This window comes from Sceloporus occidentalis, unplaced genomic scaffold, assembly GCF_023333645.1.
Source record: "Sceloporus occidentalis isolate IW3139 unplaced genomic scaffold, rSceOcc1.0.p SCAF_1, whole genome shotgun sequence".
Lineage (NCBI taxonomy): Eukaryota > Metazoa > Chordata > Lepidosauria > Squamata > Phrynosomatidae > Sceloporus > Sceloporus occidentalis.
The window spans coordinates 230749790-230763881 of record NW_028316981.1 but is presented as its reverse complement, the minus strand read 5'-3'; the positions used below and the strand labels follow the sequence as shown (position 1 = coordinate 230763881).

General features: G+C 39.8%; 1 protein-coding gene across 11 annotated transcripts in view; it reads right to left on the bottom strand.

The window, feature by feature from the left end:
- Window positions 1-14092, bottom strand: part of PTPRD (protein tyrosine phosphatase receptor type D) — a 1452104-nt gene that overhangs the window by 933479 nt on the left and 504533 nt on the right. For all 11 annotated transcript variants that reach the window (XM_089489811.1, XM_089489739.1, XM_089489757.1 and 8 more), the window contains exon 5: window positions 1795-1838. The gene's annotated coding sequence lies outside the window, so the exon portion shown is untranslated. The remainder of the gene's footprint in view (window positions 1-1794; window positions 1839-14092) is intronic.

The window sequence follows — 14092 nt, the reverse complement described above, 5'->3', positions numbered from 1 at the left end:
GACCTCGAAAATCTGTGGAGGAGCTATCGCCGCTATTTTTAAAGGGGTGCTTGCCTGGTGCGCATGCCTGGCATGCACACCATTCCAACCTATGGGACTTGAATTTGTGTGAGCTTCCATTTTCACAGAGGGGTCCGAAATGGATCTTCCGTGAAAACAGAGGGCCAACTGTATGAAAAATGGGATAAAAATAAAAAATAAAAGTTTTATTTACTTAGGCGGGATACATACCACCATTTAGTACGTCTTCTATACGTACTAGGGTTAGGAAGGGGCGGTGCTTCCGCACCCCCCTAACCCTAGTACGTATAGAATACGTACAAGATGGCGGCGCCCCTTCCACATGGGCGCCGCCATCTTGACGTACTGGACGCACAGCGTCCAGACGTGTCGCGCCGCTTGTGACGTAGCGAGCGCGCCCCTGGCGCCTCGCTACGTCGCAAACGCGACGAAAAAAGAAGCTCCATTTTGGAGCTTCTTTTTCGGTCCGCGCGGGAGTCGGGCCGTGTGAAGGCTCCGGCTCCCCCGCGGACCTACTGGCGGCGGCGGCAGAGCGGCGCAAAGTGGCGGTATGTACCCCGCCACAATTACTTACTTACATACATACTTATTTTGCTATATGGCCAACATGGCTACCCCTGGATATGTTTTCTGAATGTGAAGATACCTCATTTTAGCCACCATAGGGGAATCCTAGAGAGAGCCAATGGACTGGGCCTTTATTTGAGGTTTTTCCCTTGTACAAAGATAAAACATTTGTTTTCCTTTTAAATTGGGACTGCATTGGCATGTTTTACCTTAACAACACCTAAAAGTTTTCCTGATGCAAAAGCATGGAGGCTTCCTGAGATACTCAGTTTTCTTTTCCTAATAAAGGGGCTTGCAGCCGTATAAAAAATTCCACACCATCTGAATTGAGGACAACGACAACATCTTGAGAAAATGCAGGGCTATGATTAACATTATCCCCTTTCCCCCTTTTCCTTTCTCTGCTATGATTTTTAAACACCTTTGGCTGATGAAGAACCCAGTAGGGCTTCGCAAGCTTGAAACATATATAATGTGCGTTTTGGTGATACCTAATAAAGGCATGTAGATTTTTAAATGATATTGTACTAGGTTTTATATGTTCTTGTATGTTCTTGTATGCTTACATGTTTTGTATGTTTTTAAATTTCAATACTCATCATTTATTATTATTAATTATTTAAAATAAATAAATGATTATATATTTTTTTCAAAATTTAATGGCCAGTCAAAGTGATAACTTGTTTAACTGTGTAACTTTTTTTTATTATCAGCCGCTTCATGTTTTAGCCTCTCTTTTTTTTTTGTATGCTACCTTGAATCCTATGCTAAGATAAAGGTGGGATATAAATAAAACAAAAAAACAAGTAAATAAGTAGATGTAAAAAAAATCATTAATTTACATGAAGGAACTTTTTTTAAATGGTGAATTAATTTAATGGCTTATGGACAACCAAAAGTCAAAACAATTATTATTTTTTAAAATAAGCATGCTTAAAGTCTGAAACATATTTACCACCACAAACTCCAAATGGATGGAACTAGATGCAGTAACTCACTGGTGGTGCATAGTGTTCTCCACATGCTTGGATACATTTTATATTGCTTACCGGTATTTGTAAAAATTTAAAATCCCAGTGTTTGTGTCTGTCTGTCTGCTTTTGCTATTCCCCCCCCCCCCCCAAAAAAAATGATTGTGATCAAAATTATATATGCACACATACACACATACATAACCTCTTAAATAAATAAAGTTAGATTACATACTCTTCTCCAAGGCACATCCTGTTGTTGTGTCTCAGGACAGAGAGCTGAAAGAAAGATGAAAAGAACAGGAGTACTCAAACAGTGTAGTATTCATTTGATTTATTCAAATGTTTAATACAGTACAGCAGTACCCCTTTTGAAAGATCCAGTTTAATTCAGAAACATCCAAACAACATGTTCAACAAGATAAAAACCTAGTGAAAGAATGCCTTCTGCATTGATAGGCGCTATCATGGTATTTCCACTGCCTCTTTCTTTGCTTTTTGCCCTTAAGGGGAAATTTTGTCCTTAGCTGAGATTTTTCCAGTCTCTAGGAGGTGAAGCTTGTAGGCCCAAAGCTCATGCTACCAACTTCTCTCTTTCAGTTAGTCTCAAAGGTGTTACAAGATCTCTTTGTGTGTTGATTTTCTAGGCTAACATGGCTATGTCTTTAAGCAAAGAAATAATAATAGCTGCAGCTGCAATTGTCTGTCTTAAAGAAATAAATGGACAGTACCTAGAAACACGATTCTTATTTCAAAATTGTGCTCTGGAGATACTCTGGGTGAAATCCAGACTCAGACAGTTGAACTTAGGTGCTATGAAAATTATTTAAAAGGTCTGTTTTAATATCTTAATCAAGATCCCATTGATTTTAAAGGGGGCCAACTGCAGGGAAATAATCACACAATCCAAAGCCCCAGATGCAATAATGAGTTTAGATGGGCTCGGGGTGTTCTGCCATTGTAAAGAAGAGCTCAGTTTGAGGTGATAGCATGGCCGTTCCACAGTCCCTACAGCTAGTTTCATGGGTATAAGTCCCATAGACTGGCAGTGTTTCTGTCACTGGTAAGGGATGTTCCAGCACAAGGACTAAACAGCACAAGCTATGAGGATAATTAAAAAGAAAAGTATCAGTATCAGAAGGAAGGTGAGTGCACACTACAAGTGGAAATAATGTTCATAATAGAACAGGCCAGTGAAAATCTGCCAGATTTTCTCTTAGTATTCAAATGTCTCAAAGAAGTGCAGAGGAATTATTCTGCAGAGAAAAACATTCTTTTTTTCTTCTACTAAGAACTACTCTCAGCACAGAAAAAACGGGGGGGAGGAGAAAGGATTTTCTGGATTGAAAGGACTGTTTCTGTAGTGGAAGCGTATTTTCTGTATGATCGGGGGGTGGGATGGGGGGGTTGAGAAATGAGGGTATTTTGGGGGGGGGGAAGTGTCTTGACAAAATAATTCCTTCAAAACACTTTGGGACATTTGAATAGGGGGAAAATACTGAGAAAGAGTATTTGTTTTATCCCACAGCAGGCAGAAAAGTACCCTAAGGGCCCGAACAGACAGGCCAAAATAAAGTTGCTTCGGATCACTTTGGAGATACAGTGGTACCCCGGGTTACGAAATTAATTCGTTCCGCCGCCGCTTTCGTAACCCGGAAACTTTCGCTAGCCGAAAAGCCCATAGGCGCTAATAGCGAAAGCCGCGATTCCGTGTGAAATCGCGCCGAAAAGCACCAATTTTTTCTTCGTAACCCGAAATAACCTTCGTAACCCGGAACAATGTTTTTAAATGGATTTTTTTCGTAACCCGGAAATTTCGTAAGGCGGCGCATTCGTATCCCGGGGTACCACTGTATGTTGTTTCAATAATACTCACATCTTAAGAGGCCAGAAGCTGTGCCAGAGCTGCGCTCCAGTCCTTAGAACTGGAGTGTGGCTTTGGTGTGGCTGTTGGCCTCTTAGGATGCATGCAGCATTTAAACAGCATACATCCAAAGTGACCTGAAGTAGCTTTATTCTGGCCTGTCTGTTTGGGCCCTAAGTATTCATTCCCATATATAAGAATGAAACAGTTGAAGACGGTTCATTATAAAAGCAGAATTTTTGTATGGGCAAAGATAGCAGAAGGAGAGTGATTGCATATAACCTTGAGTTCTCTTTTGTGTACTGATTTCTTACTGACACGGTATCCTTTTTAAAATAACAACAACAACACAAAACTATATTATTTTATATATTCTGGAGGCATACCTTTTCCCTACAGTATTTCCTACATATTCCACTTTAGGTATATTTGTTCATAAGTTCTATTTTATTTAAGAAATGTAGCCAAAAATATTGAAAACCTCAATCTCGTGGGATTGCTACAAATCTGATAACATGAAGATTAAAAAAACAACAAAACAAACATTACAATATCTGAAAATTCCATTTTCAGAAAGAATTGCCCGAATGGCTGTATTCTATAATATTTCTTTTGGAAGCTTACTTGTTTGTAAACAGTGAAAAAATAATGCAGTTTTGTGTTCTCCTCCTCCCTTTCCTGTTTCTTTGTTACGTAAAAGTTTAGGCTTCTTTTCATGTCCAGAAATAGAAAAGACATGTTCTTCTTGCAATAATAACCCACAAATGTATATCATTAAGTACATTACAGCAAAAGAGCAGGGTTTGTATACCAATGAGAGAGCAAATGTAAGAGACAACATAGTGAGCTAGACATCTGTGTATTTCTGGTAACATATCAGTGGTGTCAGTATCTTACTGTAAAAGGCTTAATACTACATTATTGGCCACAGTGGTGAACCCACAACAAAGCAGTACACAAAGATGCAGGTATCAGGCTAAATGTTCCAGAATTGGCTGTTCCTATGTTGTAATATTCATCAAAGATCTTTTCCATAAAGACTAATGATTAATGGTGACCCCTAATCTAATGCAGTGATTCCCAAACTTTGGTCCTCCAGGTGTTTTAGGCTTCAGCACCCATAATTCTTGACTGTTGGCCAAGGTAGTTGGGTCATCTGGGGGTTGAAGTCCAAAACACCCGGAAGACTAACATTGGGGAATCACTGATCTATTTCACACCGATGGTGTATATCATGCCTGCAGCTGGACTTCAGTTACAATAGAGTGGAATGAAATTTTGCCAAGACATGCATGTCTGGCACTGAAAGCATGGGATCCATGACGAGTTCATCTTATCCTCCCTGTAACATATAACAAAAAAATGTTTGATGTTACTTTGCCAAGTTGGCTATAATTCAACACTGACTGGTAGTTTTATATCTTTAAAATAACAGGCAGTTTGACTGTACATATTTGCCAAGGCTATGGAAACAAGAGAGGCATTTTTTGCTCCCCACCCCAAAGAATGGAACTGCCTTTTCAATAAGGAATCCTTGAAACATTGTAACTTTTAAAGAATTTCTTTTTAAAAATTTTTAAAAGAGGTATAACACAGAAGAAAGAGGTGTAAAGCCAAGAAGAAATTTGCCAAGAAACCCCTGTGATAGGTTCGCCGGGGTGGGTGGGTAGGTGGGGGAGCACCATAAGTCGGAAATGATTTAAGGTCATACAATGATGATGAGGATATCTTACCATCATTGTTGTCCTTCTTTGAACTCGTTTTAACTTGTCTATATTTTTCTTAAAATTAGGTACCCAGAAGTGAACATAGCACTTTAGATGAGGCGTGACCAGCATAGAATATAGGAGGACTATTATTTCCCTCAGTTTGGAAACTATGCTTCTATTAATGCAAGCTAGGGCACGTTACAAACCGCCATTTAGTACGCGCTCCATGCATACTAGGGTTAGAAAGGGGTGTGCTAGGGTTAGGAAGAGTCTTACCTTCCTAACTGGTCCTGTGCCTAGTACGCGCGGAGTGCATAGTAAATGGTGGCGCCTGTCCACACGGGCGCTGCCATCTTTATGTCTCGGATGCACAGTGTCCGGATGTGGCGCGGCGGAAGTGATGCCGCGAGTGTGCGCCTTACGCCTCGTGGCGCCACTTCTGGGTGCCAAGAAGAAGCACCATTTCGGAGCTTCTTTTTAGCTGCGCCGGGAAGCATCGCAGTCTGGACGCTGGGGCTTCTCGGCGCAGCTAATGATGGCGGTGGCAGACCACCCGCTTTTGGGCGGTCTGTAACGCGCCTAAGATTGCATTTGCCTTCTTTACTGCAGCATCACAATGCTGGCTCATGTTCAATTTAGGATGAACAATAATCCCAAGGCCCTTCTCACAAGTAGTACTGCTGAGACAACTATCCCCTGTGCATTTGGTTTTTGTGGCCTAAATGCAGAATTTTGCAATTGTCTCGGTAGCATTTCATTTTATTAATTTCAGCCCAGTTTTCTAGTTTATCAAGTTCTTTTTCATTCTGGACCTGTCTTGCATTGTGTTAACTACACCTCCCATTTTTCTTTCATCTGCAAATCTGATAAGGACACTCTCTACCTTATCATCTAAATCAATGATAAAAAGACAGTGAGCCCTTAGTATCTGCTGGGTTTTGGTTCCAGGTATCCCCATGTGGATACTAAAATCCATGGATGCTCAAGTCCCATTGAATACAATGGTGTAGTAAAAATGATGTCCCTTCTTTGTTCTCATCTTTATTCTACTGTGTTTTAATATGGCTCTCATTTTCTTTCTCAGCTTACCCTCTAGAATTTACAACCTTGCTTGCTTTTTGACAGATGTTTCATCTCCAACCTGACCCCCATCCCCATAGATTTAGTTTAAAGCCCTCTTGATCAGAGTGATCATGCTTTTGCCAAGTACATTCTTCCTGGTCTTTGTGAGGTATAGCCCATCTGTAGCCAGTTATTCTTCATATAAGAAGTGAAGACCATGGTCCCAGAAGCCAAACTTTCCCATCATGGCCATCTGCATAGCTAGTTATTCAGTTGCAGTTATCTTATAAGCTTATCAGATGTCATTTCCAGCGCGATCTGGGAAACGGGCTGGGATCAGGATGGAATGGGGGAGAACAGGTGTTATCACGTGGATTTTGCTGCTGATGTCGATAGGAGTCCCTAAGCCATTCCCAAGTTGTTCCCCAGCCATGCTATGGCTGCCAATTTTGAAGAACGGAGGCTTTCCATTCTTCAAAATTGGCAGCCAAAGCATGGCTGGAGAATGGCTTGGGGACCTCTGGTGGTATTGCCGGCAAAATCCATGCGATAACATCCATTCCATCCTGTTCCATCCTGATTCCAGCTTGTGCCCAGATCGGGCTGGAAATGAAGTCTGATAAGCTTATTCCTATCCCTGTAGAGTCCTTTATCTTTTACTGGTAGAACTGGCAAAAATACCACCTGTGCCTCTGAACTCTTCACTTTCCTACCCAGAGCTTTATAGTCCAAGGTGTTCTTTGTAATGTCATTGTTGCCCATGTGAATAAGAAGAAAGGAGTACCACTTTGTGTTCTTCATAAGCTTCGGCAAACAGGTCCCACAACATCTATTCTCCCACTGAAATCAATACAACTTAGGACTTTATCACACCCATTTTCCCCCCCGTTATGGGTACGGGATGAGGATGCTCATGTGCACGAGAGAGTTAACATTTGCCAACAACACATCTCTGGCAGTGATAATACTGCTATTGAAAATAATGGCCATTTAAAATAAATGAAGCAAAATGTGCATTTCTGACACTATTATAAACTTACTTTGCAAATTTAATTTAAAACAAGTTATTATATATTATATTTTGGAAATTTCCATGCAACACACAAAATATAGATTTTTTAAAAAGGGGATGTGGATTTAAAAATGCCTTTGCAGTTCACCTTTTAGTATAGTGTCTTGATCTTGTCACTTGTCAAATATGTCAAAATGTCTCTCCCTGGGTTTGGTGATCAATATCTATATGGAACACACTGAAGAGTGTACAACATGCCCTGCATTAATTGTTCAACTACATTCTAGATGGAAAAAATTGAAATAGGAGATAGTTCTAACAAATTATTTCCTCGCATTGCTTTTAAATTAAAAACATCTGCAAGATCAGCTGAAGGACTAGGGGAAATTATTAAAGTGAAATACAACATGCACACTGGAGAAAATGGGGAAATGTTTTTTTTTTTAAGTGACATTCCTAATCAATTACTAGTCATCTGTCAGTCTGCATCGATCAGGGTGAACAAGGTGCAGCCCTGAAGCTATATGCTACCACCATAGATATTTTTGTGGCCTCTGACCCCCTCTAATTTCCCCAAAGTGTCTCTTTTCTTACAAAATGAAGGGACGGATTCCCTATTCTGAAAGCCCCAAAGTGCAATTCATCATTTAAATATATTCCAGTGGTCCCCAGTACTGTTTGATAGTAGAGGTGGATAACTGTCCCTGCTGGATCTGCCAATGTTGTCCACACCATTCTAGACCCATGTGACCTATCTTAAATAAAACTGGATAGCAAGCTATACCATGGTATGAGTTGTTTTGATATAATCATTCTCTGATGTTATTTTTGACACTTAACCCATCACATCTTGGTATATCTGGCATGAAATTAATTGTGACTATGCAATTCATGTGCACATTTTTGTTATCTAAATAGCAGCCACAGGGTACTCTGAGTAGCCCCAGTACGGGGGTATTGATGGGACATTCTCTCTTTCTCTTTCTTCTGTGCTCTTGAGAAAATCCACCTCTAACTATTTACTTGTATTTCAAGGCACCAAGGCACAAAGGCAGCATGTGTTTCCCCCATGACCACAATTTGCCAGGGCTTATGAGTGCCCTTTCTTATTCAGTTTAGTGCCTGACTGGCCATGTGGACCCTGCTCTGAAACATCCCTGAACAATTGAAATCCAATCTGACCCGATCCAGATTCCAAATCAAGTTAGAAATCCAGATTCTTTGTACGCTCTGTTGATCTGATTTGTAATATGACTTGTCTGACAGATGTGTGAAATTTGGACACATAGTAGACCCTTAAAAGACAATAACCCTAAATAAATTGAAAAATGTTAGCTAGAGTTGTTTTAAGCCTTGCCACCTACCACTCCCCAGGACATTTTTTAAAGCCTACACAGTTAGCTGAGTGTTTAGTCCTTCCAGATTATACACTTTTGTCCCAGGGCAGTGCCCATAATACAGCTCCTAAGAAATCACCAGATTTCAGAACAGAGATATTGTTCCAAATTTAGCATACTTGTTTTTCTGCACCTTTTCTGTTGCTTTTCTGTACTTGCCTTCACTTGTGTGCACTATTTGTAAAGCACACAGTGTGACATATACATGTAGTACTCGCAGATGTAAAGTAATAAAAAAAATTCTATAGAAACAATGAAAATTAAAATAAAATTCAAAACGTTAAAAGACTAGTTCTCAAATGTGGGCCATGTGTTTGTGTAAGTTTAAGGGAATGCTATGGCCCAAGAAACTAAGGATTTTTACCAAACAATGAGAATGAAAGCAAATAAGATCATTGAAATAAATGAGAGCAATGAACTATAGAGCGAAACAGATGGGCCAAAAGCCGCAATTGGCCTGGGACCACGGTGATCACATGGACTGCTCTCAAAGTGGGCCACTGCCATTGTCCTGAATTGAATCTTCTATCAATTTAGTGTGTGTGTGTGTGTGTGTGTGTGTGTGTGTGTGTCCCAAGCAGGCAGCCCAGACTGCCGCTTACCTCACTGATGACGCACAGATGATTGATATGCATTTTGAAGTGGCACAAACTAGTGGGGATGACAATCGTGCCAAAAAAGAAGCGATTACAAGGGGGTAATGAAAAGATCCACTTTCATAGTGGGAACAATGGACCTTCTGGAATTGATTTACCAACACGGAGCAAAGGCGAATCTCAAACTAGTTTAAATGTAAGTAGGAATGAGCCCAAAAAACACTTCAAGTAGCAAATAGCACTGGTAGAGTGTCACTCTCTGTAGTGCTGTGGGAATGCAGTGCTTTAAGGACTGAGGGGCTTCTTGTGGATATGTAGGTAAAATGGCTAGTCTTGTCCCAAGGTTGTTGATGTAGATTTCCTAAGTATAGGCTTGGAAGCAGAAGACTCTCAGGCGAGTATTTGTCCCCCAGATCTGTACTGGAATGAATTAATATTGTGTGTGTGTGTGTGTGTGTGTGTGTGTGTGTGTGTATGCATCTCCAGTACATATCTGGGGGAGAAGCACTCAGCTGAGTCTTTTGTTTGCAAGCCTAGCCTTAGGGAACCTACATCAACTCTCTCTCTCTCTGTATCACAGTTCATTTGTCATTAGGTTTTCATTTACTTTTGGAGAACATTATACTCAGTCTGTCACGAAAGTCCTTCTATCATCTCACAAACAATAATGCATATTAAAACAAAAACCCCAGGTATTCATACATTTTAGAGAAGCTAATACTTACAACTTTACAGGCAGATGTACTGCTTGTTGTACTGCTATGCAGTGAAATATGTGGCCTTTGGCAAAGCAGCAGACAAAGCAATTTAACATGTGAAAGGCCAATCCAAATTCATTTTATGAACTCGGTATAATTCTTGATGATGGTATTTTTGTCTCACAATGTTTTTAAGACACTGAGGCAACAGCAAGAATAATGGACTTTATTTAATTAGATATCTTGGGTTCATAAAAGCTTTCAAAATGGCAAGAAACCCCAACAACATTAGGCTCACAATTCCAACAACTGAGTTATTATTTCTGTACATCCAAAAAGTGTTCTAGAATTGTAATTGACAAAGCAGTTTTCTACACCACATAACAAACCACTTTTGCAATCCTACAGGAGGACTTTGTGATTTGACACCAGAAAGTCAAGGCTTCTGCAAAAAGCAACACACACACACACACACACACACACACACTACCCATGCCCAGGACTTTGGAGGTGCCTCTGTTAGCTTACTGGATCCTGGTCCATATCTAGGAGTGGGGAAGACATTAATTGGATTTGTCAGTCTGGAAAAGGGAAGGAACGAGAATGCTGGTGGGAAATGGAGAAACTCAAGGAGACTGACAGATTTCTATGTCCCTAGTAACACTGGCAGATCAGATGAATGAAAGGGAGTCTTACTGTGACAGACTCTAATAACTAGCTGGCTGTGGGCCTGGAGCAAGATGCGTGATCAGGGACCCTCTCTAAATTTAGCAACATACACTGCAGCCACTCTCTCAGTTGTTGACACAGCAACATTCATTTTGTAATGTATTGCTTGTTTTTTCACTATCCAGGCCCAGGGGATTTTACCAACCCACACCTGTCTCTCCTTAGCCCTGCTAATAACTTTAATGACTGGAACAATAAACCTTGCAATTACTTGTGTAGTAAAAGGTGAAAATGCTTAAATGTGTACATTTCTAAAGGGTCCTATAATATTGCACATGACTGTACACACTTTCCTATTTGAATATCCAAAAGGTATGTTTTTTGGAAGCATTTAACATACATATAAGCACTGTAAATATGTATTTGGATGCCATATGAGCTGTTGCTAAGCAATGTACAATATTTACTCTCAGAAGTACTAGAACTGAAGTATTGCCACTGAGAAGGGGGGAAAGGAGCTCGTATCAAAATTAAACGTCTCTTGAAAATACACTCAATTACTATCAAAGGGCTTAAAGTATTTAACCTTTAAAGTAAGAGTGTTTGCCTGATATTGATTTATCAGGAATTACAAGCTAAGAAAACATGCTGTGTTTCAGTTTGTTGATTACCTTCAAGGATATTCTTCTTTACAAAGGCCATCTAACTAGGGAATACTTAATTCCTTGGAACAGCTTGTCAATTATAGGCAAATATACACAGTGAAATAAAACAAGGGGGACTAGGGAAAAGTTAACTAGAGAGTTATTTTGAATATCAAATTCTTTCTAACAGAGTTGAGCATAAAAAGAGATGAGATGCCAAACCAAAAGCATACTTTACATATTTTTGAATTAATAGAAGACACCCAGAAGGAATGTATTTTATGAGAAACATTTATGATGCCTCTATTCTGTAATAAATATACCAGCACAAAATGCAATTCTTAAAATATTAGGATAGTACTTCACTTCTAGTAAGACAAACATTAACATTCAAAATTGATCTAGATCAGCCTTTTCTGGATTGTTGCCCTCAAGATTTAAATTGCTATTCCCATCATCCTCAGCCAGCAATATCTGGTTGTCCTCCAGCTACTGATCATCCTCAGCCAGTAGGAAATGTAATGAACAAAGAGAAACCACCTCCAGTTTGGATCAAAGTATCTCACCTATTACTCAGCTTGAAATCAAGAGCAACCCAGAACAGTTCCATGGGCTAAACTAATTGCTCAGAGTTATCCCAGGCCTCTGCTCCAGCACTGGAACACCCCAAAGCAATCTCTATCACTGCAAACACACACTTCCACTATTTCCTTAATTTGAAATTGAAACAGAAATTAGAAATAGGACTAAAAACAATATAGTTATATTAGAGTGGGCCCTTTGTTTCCATTGGGGTTTGATTCCAGCCCTCTTCCCACCCCCCACCCACCCCGATACCATAATCCATGGATGCTCAAATCCCATTAAATACAATAGTGTAGTAAAATGGCATCCCTTATATAAAATTGCAACATCAGGGGTTGCTTTTTTGGAATTTATACCTTTTCAAAATATGTTCAAGCTGTGGATGGTTGAATCCATGGATACAGAATCAGTGGATATGGAGGGCTGACTGTAGAGCGCCACCTTTAGGAAATTAAATTATCTATTTAACTATTAGGAAATTAAATTATCCTTAAACCAAAACTGTGCACTCTCAACATACCCTTCTTAAAGAATTTCCAGATATATATTCCACTGAAATACTGAAAAATATTGAGAACAATTAAATTTCCAAACCTGTTTGGAACTTCATGCTATAAATTTTCAGTAAAGTGATTAACATCTACAAATATTATGTCAGCTCATTTAAAGTCACTTAAAAACAACTATTTTATGGATATGTCACAGTTAGTTATCTTGAGAGAAGTAAAAGTGATAAATATAGGGCACAGTTTTCACTTTTTATGAGACATTTTCAAATGCATAGGGAAAGTGTGTTTAGAAAGGTTATTAGCATAGCTGGGTGATATTGCCATTAGAAAGGTTCCAGGCTTAATTCAGAAGTAACAATATATTCATACTCATATTCATATTTGTGTTTCACTAAGCACTCAGCTGCAGACTTTATGGAATGTGCAACCTCTTGCACCCAGTGCAATTTAAGAAGCAGCAACCATCAAGATGGTTTTACAAAATTAATATTCAATATTTTATATATGGAATTTTATTACAGAGCCATTGTCTCCCAATTTGTGAAGCAACAAAAATAAATGTTTAATTAGCATTTCCCCTCCATACTGCATTCGGGTAACATACTTCATGCCTCTTGCAATAGTGCTGCAAGCCAACACTGTAACCGAAGATAACAGCTAAGTTAACTTACAATGACAGTAGTGTTGGAATTATGGGCTGACTAATATTAGCTTATAAAAGAACATCACCAGTTCTCAGTTCTGCACGAACAGGAATACATATAAGTGGTCTGTATTAGTTCTGGCAGATGAATCTCACCTCTAGGCAATGAAATGGCAATGGCACAATATTATCAGTCCAACTATACTTACAATACCACATTACCTTGCTGTGCCGTCAACAAATTACATGGGTGGGAAGGTAGTCTTTGCATTTTATTTCTTTCTCGTTTTAACTGGGGCTAATCTTGTCAGTGCAAGTCATATAATGTACGCATTAAACAAGGCATATCTTTACTGATAACATAGTTATCTCTATGGATCTGCTAAAGGGGATTTCTTTCCTTCCCTTTGCTACCCCTAGGAGTTTTTATGTTGTGTTTGTCCTTTATGTGAACCTCATGTTGCTTTCTTAAAGAAAGCACACACATGGAATTTCAGCTGCTTACAAAATTGAAACCAAACATGGATTCATGAGCATTACTAATATCAGTAGTCTGTTATTTGATTTCTCATAAACAGAGAGAGAGGGAAGGAGAGGGAGAGAGAGAGATATGATACATCAGTTCAGAGTCCAGTTTTATTAATATCTGCATTTGTATGTATAGAAAAAATATCTCATTACAATCAGTGGTGTCCCTAGAGTTGGTGTCACCCGGTGTGGCAAGTCATGGTGTCATCCCTCTATTGAACTCCTCCCATACCACACCATGCAGAATTCTTACAGGCTGTGCAAATGGCTTCAGTCAGATAGAGGTGGTGGCAACCGCACACCGCACCCCCAATCTGGCCTTTCCAGGGTGCGAAAAGGAGCAGCAAAAAGCAGCTTCTTTTTGTGTCCTGGAAAGGGTGCGATAGCCACGGCATAGCAGCTATGCAGTGCTCCTTTGGCTCTGTGTTGTGTGGGTGCAGCGCTGGAGAAGTGCCATGATGCCGCATGCCATGTGGTGTGGCACGTGGTGTCATGGCACCCTGGGGGCAAAGCCAGGTCATGTGTTGTGGAGATGCTACACCTCGACTCCATTCCCCAGCTGGCCTTTCAGGTGTACAGGCTCTTAGTAATGCTTTTTGCCCTGTTGTTATTCATAA